General features: G+C 36.6%; 1 long non-coding RNA gene across 1 annotated transcript in view; it reads right to left on the bottom strand.

Annotated features, from left to right (window-relative positions):
• Nucleotides 1-623: 623 nt before the first annotated feature.
• The window catches only part of LOC118906433, a 208,201-nt gene continuing 193,011 nt past the window's right edge, over nucleotides 624-15,813 (bottom strand). The window contains exon 4 of the long non-coding RNA XR_005022488.1: nucleotides 624-693. This is a non-coding gene — a long non-coding RNA (uncharacterized LOC118906433). The remainder of the gene's footprint in view (nucleotides 694-15,813) is intronic.

The raw sequence follows: 15,813 nt of genomic DNA, 5'->3' as shown, positions 1-15,813 counted from the left end.
GACTGCTGGGTCGTATGGTAGTTCTATTTTTAGTCTTTTAAGGAACCTCCATACTGTTCTCCATAGTGGCTGTATCAATTTACATTCCCACCAACAGTGCAAGAGGGTTCCCTTTTCTCCACACCCTTGAGGACACGGGGAGTGGGAAGGGTAAGCTGGGACAAAGAGAGTGGCATGGACATATATACACTACCAAATGTAAAATAGATAGCTAGTGGGAAGCAGCCACATAACAGAGGGAGATCAGCTCGGTGCTTTGTGACCACCTAGAGGGGTGGGACAGGGAGGGTGGGAGGGAGACGCAAGAGGGAGGAGATATGGGGATACATGTGTATGTATAGCTGATTCACTTTGTTATAAAGCAGAATCTAACACACCATTGTAAAGCAATTATACTCCAATAAAGATGTTAAAAAAATAAAATAAAATAAAAGACAATGAGAAAATTTTTAACAACAAGAAAAAACAACAAGAGAAAAATTAATTCATATATAAGGGAATCCCCATAAGGCTATCAGTGGATTTCGCAGCAGAAACCTTGCAGGCCAGGAGAGAGTGAGATGATGGAGTCAAACTCTTGAAAGAGAAAATTGCCAAACAAGAATATTTTACCTGGCAAAGTTGTCTTTCAGGAATGAAGGAGTTCATCACCGTTAGACCTGTCTTACAAGATGCTGAAAGGTGTTCTTCAAGCTGAAATGAAAAGACTCTAATTAGTAACATGAAATGACATGAAAATACAAAACATAATGGTAAAGGTAAGTATATAGTCAAATTCAAATACTCTAATATACAGTAGTTTGGTGGGTGTAAATCACTTAACTCAAATAAAAAAGGTTTAAAGGACAAAAGTATTAAAAACAAATATAGCTATAATAATTTTAATGTATAGATAACATAAGAAGAGGTAAAATAAGACATCAAACAAAATATGGGGAGAGAGTATAAGGGTAGAATTTTTATATGTGATTAAAGTTGAGTAGTTATCAGCTTAAAAGAGACTATTATATCTCTATATGAGATGTTTTATGTAAGTCTTGTGGTAAGCACAAGGCAAAAACTTACAGTTGATAGATAAAAGATAAAGAGATGGGAATCAAAGCATTTCACTCTGGAAAATCATCAATTCACAAAGAAAGATGACAAAAGAAGAAAGGAACACGAAAGCTGCAGAACAGCATAAAACAATTAATAAGATGGAATTAGTAAGTTCTTACCTATCAATAATTACTTTAAATGTAAATGTATTAAATGCTCCAATCAAAAGGCATAGAGTGGCCAAATGGACTAAAAAACAAGAAGACAAAACCCAACTAAGTGCTGCCTACAAGACACTCACTTCAGCTTTAAGGACATACATAGGTTCAAAGTGAAGGGATAGTAAAAGCAAAAGTGAGTAGGGGAAGCTAAATTTATATCACACAAAATAGACTTTAAGTTAAAACTGTCATGAGAGGCAAATATGGTGATTATATAATGATAAAGGGGTACATTCATCGAGAGGATATATCAAGAATAAATAAACAGGCACCCAACATCAGAGCACCTAAATATATTAAGCAAATACTAACAGATCTGAAGGGACAAGTAGACAGCAATACAAAAACAGTAGGGTACTTCAATACCTCACTTTTGGCCCTGTATAGATCATCCAGACAGAAAACCAATAAGAAAACACTGGACTTGAACTATATCTTAGACCAAATATATGTAATAGACACATACAGAACATTCCACCCAACAGCAGCAGAATATAGATTCTTCTCAAGAGCATGCAGAACATTCTCCAGTATAGATATTATGTTAGGTCACAAAACAAGCCTTAGCAAATGTAAAAGACTGAAATAATATCAAGTATCTTTTCTGAACACAGTGGTATGAAACTATAAATTCAATAACAGAAGGAAAAGTGTGAAATTCATAAATGCGTGAAAATTAAACAACACACTCCTAAACAACAGGTCAAAGAAGAAATCAAAAGGGAAAATCATAAGATATCTTGAAACAAATGAAAAGGGAAACACAACATACCAAAACTAATGGTATAAGCAAAAGCAATTCTAAGAAGGAAGTTAATGGTGATAAATGCCTACACATTAAGAAAAAAAGAAAAATCTCATATAAACAACCTAACTTTTACACTTCAAGAAGAAATAAATGAAATAGAGAATAGAAAATCCGTAGAAAAGACCAGCAAAACTAAGATCTGATTTTTTGAAAAGATAACCAAAATTGACAAACCTTTAGCTAGACCAGCCAAGAGAAAAGGAGAGAACACTGAAATAAATAATCAGAAATGAAAGTGGAGACATTCCAACTGACACCACAGAAATACAAAGGATCATAAGAGACTACTATAAACAGTTATAAACATCCAACAAATTGGGTAACCTAGACCAAACAGATAAATTCCTAGAAACATACAATCAGCCAAGACTGAATCATGAAGAAACAGAAAATTTGAACAGACCAATAATGAGTAAGAAGATTGAAACAGTAAACAAAAACCAGCCAACTAAAAGAGCCCAGAAGCAGATGGCTTCACTGGTGAATTCTACCAAACATTTAAAGAACTGACACCAATTCTTCTCAAACTCTTCCGAAAAACTAAAGATGAGAACAATCCCAAACTCATTTTACAAGGCCAACATTACCCTGATACAAAGACAGAGAAAGACACTACAATAAAAGAAAACTACAGGCTAATATCCTTAATAAATATAGATGCAAAAATTCTCAACATAATACTAGCAAACTGAATTCAACAGCACATTAAAAGGACCATACACCATGATTAATTGGGATTCATTCCTGGGATGCAAAGGTAGTTCAACACAGGCAAGACAATAAATGTGATATATCATACTAATAGAATTAATGATAAAAATCATGTGATTATCTCAACAGATGCAGAAAAAGCATTTGACAAAATTCAACATCCATTCAAGATAAAAACTCTCAACAAATTGAGTATACAAGGAAGGTACTTCAATATAATAAAGTCCATATATGCTCAGCCTGCAGCTAACATACTTAATAGTGAAAACTTGAAAGGTTTTCTTATAAGATCAGTCACAAGACAATGTTACCCATTCTCACTATTTTAACCCAGTTCAGTACTGGAAGTCCTAGCCATAGCAATTAGGCAAGAAAAAAAGAATCTTAATTAGACCAAAAGAAGTAAAATTATCTTTTTGCAGATGATATGACCTTATATATAGAAAGGTCTAAAGACTCTACCAAAAAAGTGTTAGAACTAATACACAAATTCAGTAAAGTTGCAGGATATAAAATCAACAACCCCAAATCAGCCATGTTTCTATATACTAACAATGGACTATTTGAAAAAGAAATAAAGAAAACATTTATAATAGCATCAAAAATAAAAATATACTTAAGCCTAAATTTAACAAAGGTGGTGAAAGATGTGTGCACTGAGAATTACAAGACTTTGTTGAAAGGAACTGAAGAAGAAACAAATAAATGGAAAGATATCTCATGCTCATGGAGTGGAAAAATTAATATTGTTAAAATGTCCATACCACCAAAGCCATCTATAGATTCAATGCAATCCCTATCAATATTCCAATAGCAATTTTTCACAGAAATAGAAAAATCAATTTTAAAATTTGTTTGGAACCACAAAAGACTGCAAATAGCCAATGTAATTCTGACTTTGGAGACATCACAATTTCTGATTTCAAAACTTTATTACAAAGCTATAGAATCAAAACAGTATAGTGCTGGCATCAAAACAGAAACACAGACCAATAAAACAGAAATGAGAGTCCAGAAATAAATGCATGCATATATAGTCAACTAATATTTGATAAGGGAGTCAAGAATATTAAATGGGGAAAGGATAATCCCTTCAATAAATGGTGTTGGGAAAACTGAATTGTCACATGCAAAAGAATGCAATTGCACCCCTTTCTAACACTACTCACAAAAATTAACTCAATATGGATTAAAGATTTAAATATAAGATTCAAAACTAAAATTCTTAGAAGAAACATAGAGAAAATCTCCTTGGCATTGGTATTGGTAATGATTTCTTCACTATGATACCAAATGTGCAAGCAAAAAAGAACAAAAATAAACTGGGACTATACCAAACAAAAAGCTTCTGCACAACAAAAGAAACAATCAGCAGAATGAAAAGGCAAAGTATAGAATGGGAAATAAATATTTTCAATCCATCTATCTAATAAGGGGTTAATATAAAAAAGAAACTCAACAGCAAAAAAGCAAACAATCTGATTGAAAAATGAACAAGGATTTATTAATAGACATTTTGCAAAAGAAGACATACGAATGGCCATAAAATACATGAAAAGATGCTCAAAATCGCTAATCAGGAGGGAAATGCAGATCAAACCCACCATGAGAAATCATCTCACACCTGTTAGAATGGTTATTATCAAAAAGACAAAAGAAAACAAGTGTTGGTGAGGATGGGAGAAGAGAAAACTTTTGTGCACTGTTGGTGTAAATGTCAATTGGTACAACCACTATGGAAAACTGTATGGAGGTTCCTCAGAAAATTACAAAATAGAACTACTATATGACCCAGCAATCCCACTTCTAGGTATATATCCAAAGGAAATGAAATCATTATCTTGAAAAGATATCTGCATCTCAATATCCATTGCAGCAATATCTACAATAGCCAAGAAATAGAAACAACCTAAGTCTCCACGGAAGGATGAATGAGTAAAAAAAATGTGGTATATACATACAATGGAATATTATTCGGCTATAAAAAAAGGAAAACCTGCCATTTATACAACATGGATGGACCTTGAGAGCATTATGCTACATGAAATAGGTCAAACAGAGGAAGAAAAATACTGCATGCTCTCATTTATATGTGGAATCTGAAAAAGCCATAATCATAGAAATAGAAAGTACAATGGTGATTGCCAGAGACAATGGGGGAAAAGGGGAGATATTGATCAAAGAGTACAAATTTCCAGTGATAAGATAAATAAGTTCTGGGGATCTAATTTATAGTATGGTGACTCCAATTAACAATACTGTATTCTATACTTGAAATTTGTTAAGAAAATAGATCTTAAATGTTATCATCAAAAAAATAAAAATAAAAAGGCAATTATGTGACGGGGTGGGTATGTTAACTAACCTTATTGTGGTACTCATTTCACAATACATATGTGTATCAAAACATCACACTGTACGCCTTAAACTTACATACATGTCAATAATATCTCAATAAAGTTGGAAAAAATAGAGCAGATATTTCATCATAGAGTACATTTTGCCATAGTAGGACGTTGGTAACAGCATTAAATCCTCATTAACCAAAGTTAATATGTTGAGAAGAGATTTGGAAAACAAGAAATTAAACTACAGTAAAATTTTCACCATGAGCCAATTCTTCTATTCCTGTAACAGACATACTTTAAGTGGCCCCATGATCTCTGCCTTCTGGGGTTCATATCCTTGTAAATTCCCTCCCCTTGAGAGCAGGAACTATGCCTCATTTCTAACCAACAGAATATAGCAGAGGTGATAGGTTTTCACTCCCATGATCATGTTACATTATAAAAGACTCAATCATGTTAGCCTACTTCTCCCTTTGTGGGCTTTGAGAAAGCAAGCTTCCACGAAATTTAAAATCACAAGGGACTGAATGTTGCCAACAACAATGCTAGAGGCGAAGTGCATATTTCCCCACCTGAGTCTCCAGCTGAGAACCCAGCCCTGGACGACACCTTGATTGTAAGCTATGATACCCTAAGCAGAGGAACCAGTTAAGCTGTGCCCAGACACCCGACCCACAAAACTTCTGAGATAATAAATGCAGGTTATTTTATGCTGTGGTAATTTGCTGTACACACTAATACAATTCCACAATCAAAAAGTTGGTTTAAAATATAAAGGCCCATAAGAAAAGTATGCCAGTCTAAATTATTTTTATGAGAGATTTTCCTTTAATAGATACTGATAGTGGGATGGGGACTGGAAATTATTTAGAAAGTATGACAGAACTAGAAGAAACTTGCTTTAATTGCTTGAAATAAGAATAATCATCTTAAAAATGAACAAAATAAACAGACAAAACTATTGTGTAATTGTACTTAAATGTTCAAAGCTTCGATCAATTCCAGCACCCCCGTGAAAATTCTCATCCTTCTGTACCAATGCAACATCACTATTCTCCTGGTGGCTTTTAAAGTTCCAGAGCTCTCCTGGACACTTCCTTTTATCACCAAATTCTGATCACTTTATCTCTATGGGCACGCAACATCTGACCTCTCCTTTTCATATGAATTCCACTCTCTCTGAGTTCTCATCTCTCCTGATCTATATAACAGCATATCAAGTAGTCTTTAAACCTTATTTATTGAACAAAGATTTAGGGAATACCTGCCATGTGGTAGAATATCCAATAAGACATCATATAAACTGTTGTCAGAGTATCTTTCTAAATGACAGGCCTAATCAAGGAAAAGAATCTATCAAAGCCATCCTACAATCAAACAGAGGTTGTCTACTTTGCATTTCAGCTAACTTTCAATCAATCAACACATTAGAATTACTCTAGAAGAGCCAAATATTTTACTTAGCCAACTAAGAAAAATAAAGACTATTTTCATAAAAAGAATATACATTTTATTATAAAAAGTAAACCTTGAAATACTATATGCTTAACTTTACAATGCAGATACTAATAATACTCACCTGATATGGTTATTTTGAGAATAAATGAAAGAATATGCATAAAGCCCTGGGAACACAACAGGAGCCATCAGAACCATTCAATAAATTGTAGTAATTATTATTTGTATTCTTATTGAAATTGATTCATAATCAAGCATTTTTCAAATGAACAATAATAAAATGTAGTTAAAATGAGAAGGACAGACCTTTCAAGAAAAGATAATTGATAACTTTATACTTATAGACATGTATACAGAATTTAGGAGACTATTTTAGTAATTCAGGAACAATAATTATGTCCTTAGACATGAGAATATAAACTCAGTTTAAGACATATTGAAGAGATATATTTGAAAGAACTTGATAACTGATTGAGTGTGAAGGGTAAATAGAGGCTTCAAGAATGTCTTCTATATTTCAGGCTGTATTTCACCACTAACATTAACCAAGGTGAGAATTAAATTCAGCTTAGGGGATGAATTTAAGATGATACAGAAATTTCAGATAGTGATACCAATGGGCAATAAAAAGATGCCTGTAACCCTAGATTGAATAGCTTAAGGGCAGGGACCTTTTTTCACTCATTTTTCTTCAAGTACAAGCCTTGCACTGGAAAGTATTCAATACAAGATTTAATTCAATTGACAGTTCTATTTTGGAAAGGTCAGAAAGCCCAAGAAAAAGAACACAGTAAGTATCAAAATACCTATTCTTCTCTTTTCAATCAAAATTCAGTAGGGACCAGAAACATTCACAAATGTTTACTGTCTCACCAATCCAGAACAGAAATAGAATGCTTTGCAAAGAATAGAACTGATTCAAGCCCTATAGTTTTGGTAAAGTTGCTTGAAACAGTTTTGTAAATAATTTAATACAATTTTATTTCAATAAAAAATTCTCGATATCAAATATTTAGCATCTCCTATTCATCTGTCATTAAAATAAACTGAAATACCCAGTATTTTCAAACCCTTCCAAAATAAAATCTCTAAGCAGTGTCAGATCCTTCCCCTGTTGGATAGATTGCTTTGTGTGATTCACATTATATCTGTGAAATCCAATTTCTGCATAAATCCTGTGATCAGACTCTACAATCTATTTCCCACATTGATTGGGCTCTTTAACACAGCTTTCAGTCAGAATTATTTGATCTCTTTAACTTTAAGCTTCTGAAGATAGGCGCAGGGATCCAACCTGTCTTTCTTAAGCTGTCAATTGTCATTTAAATATGAGAACTTTTTTTAGTAGTCATTATCAAACCTTGGATACAGAAAATTCCCTGAGCTACTTCCCCACCTAAAAGAGTCTAATTGCATTTCTCAGACCATTTCTAAAAAGAAACTTCCCTGAGCTACTTCCCCACCTAAAAAATTTTAATTGCATCTCTCAGACCATTTCTAAAAAGAAACTTCCCATGCGGAAATTTGAGGTGAATGTGATAGTTTAGGTTCTGGGAAAACATCTAAAGCCAAAAAATTGCTTTGAAAAAAATCTTCCGTATGAAAAAAAAGTCAGACAAATTTAGTCAATGTGACCTATTTTTAAATGTATGTTTCCCTGAGAGAATAATCTGAAGCACACTTTACACTACAAAAAAACTTAGTTTTCCTGGACTAAGCATACTTATGAGATTGCAAAAAGAAGTCAAATTAAGTTAGGCCAGTAACCACAATTCACTGGCATTTCTCATAAGATGTTCATTTGCAAATATTGAAAAATAAAGGTCTAGAGCAATTTTAAGCAATATTCTGAATCATATGCTGCTTTCTACCTTAAAGTTCTCTCTCCAAGTGCTTCAGAATGGTAGAGATTAGGACAGGACATTCTACATAAGCTTTCCGGCTAGTCTAGATTTCCAAACGGGGGTAAGGAGTCAGATTTTTCACATTTGCTTGCTCACTGATATCATCTATGAAATGTGAGCACACAACATTTATTAACTTCTATGCCAAGCGCTAAGAACAGATACAAAAGAGAGGAACTGTCATTGCTTCCCAAGGCAGATGGGCTTTCCTCCAAACTAAGGGTGCCAGGATAGCCTTTTGAGATAGAGGACCCATTAGAATCTCTCTCACCAACAAATTTCTCATCTTGGGTAAGACTGGGTGATCTTGCCATCTGCTCTCGGTCCTAGTTGTCCAGACCTTTGTTGGAAGCACTTAAAGTAATTTTTTTGTGAAATATCCTTAAAGAATTGCTTCCACCCAGTTTCTTTGTGCTTCCTGCACTCTCTTTTCACATACCCTCAGTCAAATTTGCCTCTCTTGTCATTTAAAATTAAAAAATATTCAAAGGCATTGACCAACTGTTCCTTAAAAATGCCTAACGCTCCCACATTAAACACCTTTGCATGAGGAATACATGCTGCTTGGCACAATCTCTTACCCCATCTGCAATCTGCAGGTAACTTTAAAAAATGTACACTTCATACTATTTGACTACCCAATCCACAGTAACCACCAGGTCTCCTATTCGGTTTTAATGTTCGGAATATATAACTGATGTGTTCCTTGTTTATTCGTCTTTTTGGAGGTCCTATTATGAGACCATAAAGTGACAGCACAGAACCTTGTCTGTCTGCCCCACTTGTTTATCCCTATATCCACAGTACCTAGAACAGTGCCTGACATATACTGGATGCTCAATAAATATGTTAGATGAAAAAAATAAAATATATTATTGCAGAAATCGTCTACAATGCAGTCTGCCGAAGGAATATGTCCCTATATAATTCCATGAAGGGACCTTATTTTTGACATCAGTCTGGTCACAATTCAGACTATATCTTATGGTTGGCAAGGATTTGTAAACAGCAGTGAAACAACAGCAAATATGCCAAAAGATAACTGGCATTTTGCAATTGTGAGCATCAGCATTTGCTCAGTCTTCAGAAACAACAATATTCTTCTGGTCGGCATGTAACTTTAAGAAAGACTGTCAACTTGATTACTGGAAAGTGTTCCCTGAACTGAAAAGAACATCACAGCATAAAATTCTGCCCCTGCAGCTGAAATGGCCTGGATGTTTCCTCACTAGCAGCTGATGCCAGACAACTTTTCACTCTACTGAACAGGCAGCCAGCTGGGGAAGATGTGACTTCTGTCCCAAACCATATAAAATGTACAAGATAAAAGGATTAGGTGTTCTGTTTGAAAAGAGAAAGGAGAGTCCACCATATTCCTGGAATATCTGGAAAGGTTTTTTCAAACTTTGTGCGGTTGGATGGGGAAGCAATTAGTTGGAGATGCATAGATTTCAAAGCAGAAAAAAAGGAGGATGGAGAGCAACTGAGCACACCTTTATGAAAATCCTTTCATTGGGGCTTCCCTGGTGGCGCAGTGGTTGAGAAACTGCCTGCCGATGCAGCGGACACGGGTTCGAGCCCTGGTCTGGGAAGATCCCACATGCCGCGGAGCAGCTGGGCCCGTGAGCCACAATTGCTGAGCCTGCGCATCTGGAGCCTGTGCTCCGCAACAAGAGAGGCCACTATAGTGAGAAGCCCGCGCACCGCGATGAAGAGTGGCCCCCACTTGCCACAACTAGAGAAAGCCCTCGCACAGAAACGAAGACCCAACACAGCCATAAATAAATAAATAAATAAATAAATAAAATTAAAAAAAAAAAAGTTTCTTTAAAAAAAAAAAATCCTTTCATCTATACCTCTCATGGCTTCCCAGGCATCCTGCCGGTTCAGGGTGAGCACATCAATATTTATAGCACACCACACCAGGGGCCCATGCTCCCCAGCAGGGGCGATTAATATGTGATATCAACATCTATGACAAGACACATTTTATTTCTGTCAACAAACAAAGAGGTTTCTACTTTCTCTGTCAGCTGAATACCCAAGCCTTTTATTTTGCACAATAAACCATCTATGTCTGGAGCTGAAAGATAGATGTTGGACCACAGTCAATTCTTTAAATAGGTTTCTTCAACTGGCAGGTGGCCTGTCTGAGGCCTGTATCGAACATGAGGAATGTGGGGATAAGCAAATATGATGGGGAGGGGTCCGAGGAAAGATTTGCCTGCCCTGGTTTTCATAGCATGTATTTCGCACTGGGCTGTATACAGTGGAGAAAACAGCAGTGTTTCTGTCCTCAAGGAACTTTCAAATGAGTCTAATACATATGACACAGGAGTAATGTGGGACAACTTATCTTTAGACAGTGCTGTCTTTTTAAGACTTTCAGGTGCTATGCAAGCGTTAATTTCTAGAGTTATGATGAGGTAGTAAAATGGACCCCATTTATAATAAAAAGAGCTTTTGTAACTCTTCCCTCAAAACATAGAAAACAAGGACTAGTTCTTAGATAAGAGAGGCGTAAGGTTTTCTTTTTCATAGTATGAAAATGAGCTCACTCAAGAACAATAAGTGCATGGCCCAGTGCTGCAGATAATGCCTCTGAGTGTTGCCGAATATTTTCTCTGCAAAACCAAGTGGGCTGAGCAGAAGTAGTGGCTATGAAGCTCCTGTTCACGCCAGCTCAGCCCCCCTGAGACCCATGCCCACTACATCCAGAAATGAATATGCGTCAGCTCTTCATGATCCACTGGACTCTCTGTAACATATCCTTGGTATCTACTAAGTTTTTATTGCTGATGTTCATGAAGAAATAGATCCAATGGAGCTGTAAACCTCATTAAAATATTCATGGAGTTAATGGGACAGCTGGTTGCTAACACATTTACCAGTCTTAAAGTGGGTTCTTGTCCCTGATTATTAAGTAAATGGACTCCTTAGTAAAATGGCAAAATGTTATCTGCCATGTGATTTCTGAAATTTTATTAGAAAATGATGATGAGGATGAAGCTAGACAGCATATTTATTAAGAGTGTATTATGTTCTCTGTGCTTTACCTATGTTATATGATTGAATTATCATCATCATTCCATTAGGTAAATTTTTTTTAACATGCCCATTTTACAGATGAAGAAACAAAGTCTTAGATTAAGCAATTTGTCCAAGATCTCACGAATAGTAAGTGGTATTGCAGAGACTTGAATTAGGTTTTCCTGTCTCTGAAGACTTTTTTGTCTTTGATAGAGCACATTATTATCCCAAAGACCAAGCTTATGCTATCCAATAATTTATTCGGAGCATCTACTATTTTCTCAGCATTATCCTATAGTGCCCTGGCAACATTTGACTTTGCCTTCAGATGTTTACAGTCTTAAGAGACAAGGAAAATAAACATGAATAAAACAATAAGAGAACAATTCAAAAGGAAGTAATTAAGTGCTGATAAAATGAAACCAAGTGCCAGCTTGGTATCACATACAGAGCCCTAGATTTGAAATCAGAAACACAGATTTAAGCATAGTTCTGTCACTTATTTCTGTACATCATTAGGCAAATTCCTTAACTTTGATCTCCTCACAGGATAATATTCTCTGTCATGGGAATATGTCTCTTATCTTTACTGGACTCATATCTGAGTCCTGTGAAGTCTGTATATAAAAACAGAAAGATGTATTTTACTTAGTGTCTCTTTCAAAACAAGAGCACATGCAGTACAGTCTGGGTTCACTTCTGAGAGAGGGTAACATTAAAGACAAACCTGGAGCAAAGCGTGCTTCCCAAACAGCTTTCGTACCAGGAGGGTTCTCACACCTCCTAAGAGGAACAGCAGTAAAGGCCCTGGTGCCAGAGAAGCAGCGGCAGAGCAGCTGGGGAGGAGCAGTGCCAGGGGAGCTGGTGAGAGGCAGGGATGCCCAGCAGGGCGGGCGCAGAGCAGAGGCAGCGGGTGGGAAGGAGTGATCAGGCCTATCCTAAACCTCTGCAGGGCTGGGGGCAGGAGAATAAATGGAGTCAACATAATGTATATCTAAATATTTAAAAGTTGTAAATAGAGCTACTAGAATGACAAATAAAATCTCTTCTATCTCCCTACCTTCATATGATCGATCCTCTACTTGACAGCACTGGGAGCTCTTGGTCACCCTTGGCTGGAGGCCTGTAGCTCATACCCTTTTACTTCCTGACCAGGCTCTGTCCAGCCCTGCCGGTGGTGTCTCAGATGCCTTAGGCTGGTGGACACCCCAGCCTAAGTGCCCAAGCTCCCTCTATAACCGCCCCAAACAGTTCTGCTTACGCTCAGCCCTACGGGTGTGCTTTGTGACAATGTGATTCAGCCTCAGAAGGACAGAATTCTGTAGATAAGAGACGACAGAAGGACGCTGCTTCTATAGCAGGCAGCATCCTGCAGGGAGGGTTAAGTTATGACTGCGAAAAGGTAGGCAGCAGTTCCTTGCAGAAATCTTTGCAGAACTGAAAGGAAGGTAAGGGGCTTCCCTGGTGGCGCAGTGGTTGAGAGTCTGCCTGCTAGTGCAGGGGACACGGGTTCGAGCCCTGGTCTGGGAGGATCCCACATGCCGCGGAGCGGCTGAGCCCGTGAGCCACAACTGCTGGGCCTGCGCGTCTGGAGCCTGTGCTCCGCAACAAGAGAGGCCGCGATGGTGAAGAGGCCCTCGCACCGTGATGAAGAGTGGCCCCCGTTTGCCGCAACTAGAGAAAGCCCTCGCATAGAAACGAAGACCCAACACAGCCAAAAATAAATATAAAAATAAATAAATAAATAAATAAAAGATTACTATAAAAAAAAAAGTCATCAGAGGTAAACATTAATTATGTCATGGTTTGTTATAGCTTTGGCACTTGGCGTAAATATTTTTCAAAGAAACAACTCCTACAAACTTCATCCCATCTAGTGCCAAATTATGATTGTATTCCCAGCACCTAACTCCACACATGATATATAACATGATGAATAAGCATTCGTTAAATACATAGACAGAAAACTATGTGCTACAGCCAAAAGCCATTGAATCCAGAAAGAATTCTTTTAATCAAATCAGAATAAAAGAAAGAATGAATGAATGAATAAAATATTATGCAAGGGAAAATCAGGGTATTGTCACTATCACCACTGCATTGTGAGTGAATAAATAAGCAAGCTCAAGTGAAGAATCAAAATTCTTGTGATTCAAGCCAGAAATTCAAGACTAAATTAAAAAATATAAAGTGTCCTAGTTGTCCATGGAATTTGGAATAAATTCTCAGGTCATTGTCCTTTGCAAGCACAGGCGAAGCCTAAGGAACTGCATACATAAGGTGTCTATTAGATTTTTCCAGCACTGAGGCAACTCACAATAAATAGTATGAAATTTTACGTAAATTATGTGAATCTATAAATGTTATGGTCAGTCAGTTTATTAGACTTATTATTTTTTCCCATCCATAGCAGGATGAAAGCTCTATGATAGTTGATATATCTAAGCAATCCTTTCTTTTATCACACAAAAAAAAGATAAAATGGAACCAGGTTTGTCTTTCTTTTATATATTAAAAAAAAAATCCTAGGTATCTCTCTCAGGGACTTATGCTACCTTATCTGGGAAAGAATTCATGTAAGAAAGGCTCTGGGAAAATTTGGAACAGGGAACTTACACATTTTTAACAAGTTGTTCCCTCAACTAAGTGTTTCCCTTTGGCAGCCTCAGAGTCTGGAGGCAGATATGCTTTGTGCCTATATCAGTTTAAGATAAATTTTTATTGATATTTCCACTCAGTAGGATTTTAAATGAGACACTTGAGGAAACTAAGGGGTTCTTTCATATCCCAAAATGACTTCTCTCGCAAACATTCTTTGTCATCAAGGAGACTGACTCTGGGAAGCCATGGAGAAGGATGGCCATTAGGTGATGTTCTCAGAAAAAAAGAGCAAATGGAGGTAATTCCCTGGCTCCCTTCTTGGTGTTCAAAATAAACCATCCATCCTTATCCTTTAGTCCTATGAGATTTCTGCTATATAAATACTGCTTGAAATCCTGGCTTGTTCCATATTGAATAATTTACGCCTACTCTATATTGTTCACGGGTAGTAGAACTTGGCTTCCCTTTGCCAACTGCACGTCTAGCTTTACTTTGTACTTTCCATCCCATGTAAAAATATAACTGAATTGATAACGAATGCTGATTGACCAAGAACATCTCAATTTATCCACTCCCAGTGCTTAAAATATTAATTTAAAAACATGTTATTTCCATCAGTTACCACTAGGTGGAGATACAAATTTTGAAGCGCTTAATAAATGTCCCTGTTTGCATTTACTGAAGGGTAATTGTACAGAATAATGTATATGATTGCTGTATTTTCACATCTTTAAATTCCACTGCCTTGGGTAATGCTGAATCCATATACTGTTTTAACTCATGTTAAGAAATAGACACACACACATACAAATATATATATATGACAAGTCTAAAACGTGCATTTTTATATTAATTCTGTAATATATGCATACTTTAATAATGAAGTCAACACTTATCTGGCTTGGCAATAATCGGAGAAAATTCACTGCCTATTACTTTATTTGGAATGCCTTCAATACCTGACAAAATGTAACAATGTTAGTTGAAATTGGGACTGAGGTAAGGGAAGCATGGAAGCAAAAGTAGATGTTGTTTATACTGAGAGCCAAGTGTCCCCTTTCTGCTCTCCCCTGTGCTTAATTCGGGGTCCTCATGTTTTTTCGCCCCCTACTCATTATAGAAATCTACTTTCAAAATGCATCTGGTGATCTTATTCAAACTGAAATGTCAATGATTAACAATGTACTATGTGTTATCTCACACAGGGAAATTGTTTTAAACAGGGCCTATAATATTAAGCTTAAGTTAAGTCTTTAACAAAGGAATTTCAAACATTAGCAAATTAGTGGACAGGACCTAAATAGTTTTTTCTTGTTCCCTGAAATCACTCACAAAGGAGGAAGGTCAGCCCATACTGAAATGCAGGAAGATTCTGATTGATTTTTTCTTCATTGTGGCATTTGGTGCAATGCAGAAAGAGCATCTCTGGGCTTGTGATGACTTGGAGAAGGGTGGTTATCTGCATGATTTCTCAGCATGAGGTGGCAGCTGGCAAGAGAAACTGCACTGACTGCAGTCCTTCAAGAAGAGAAAGAAATGAGTCCTTGGGGCTGGGGTATTTTGTTCCATGAAGAGAAAAACTGAAATGGGGTGGGGACTGTGAATGGATGAAATGAGGAATGCAAATTAAACACAGGCTGATGTGGATCTGTAGGGGTACCTTGCTTATTCACATCTGTGTCCCCCAAACACTT

Source organism: Balaenoptera musculus, chromosome 13 (genome assembly GCF_009873245.2).
Source record: "Balaenoptera musculus isolate JJ_BM4_2016_0621 chromosome 13, mBalMus1.pri.v3, whole genome shotgun sequence".
NCBI classification, from domain to species: domain Eukaryota; kingdom Metazoa; phylum Chordata; class Mammalia; order Artiodactyla; family Balaenopteridae; genus Balaenoptera; species Balaenoptera musculus.
This window is presented reverse-complemented; position numbering and strand designations above follow the sequence as displayed.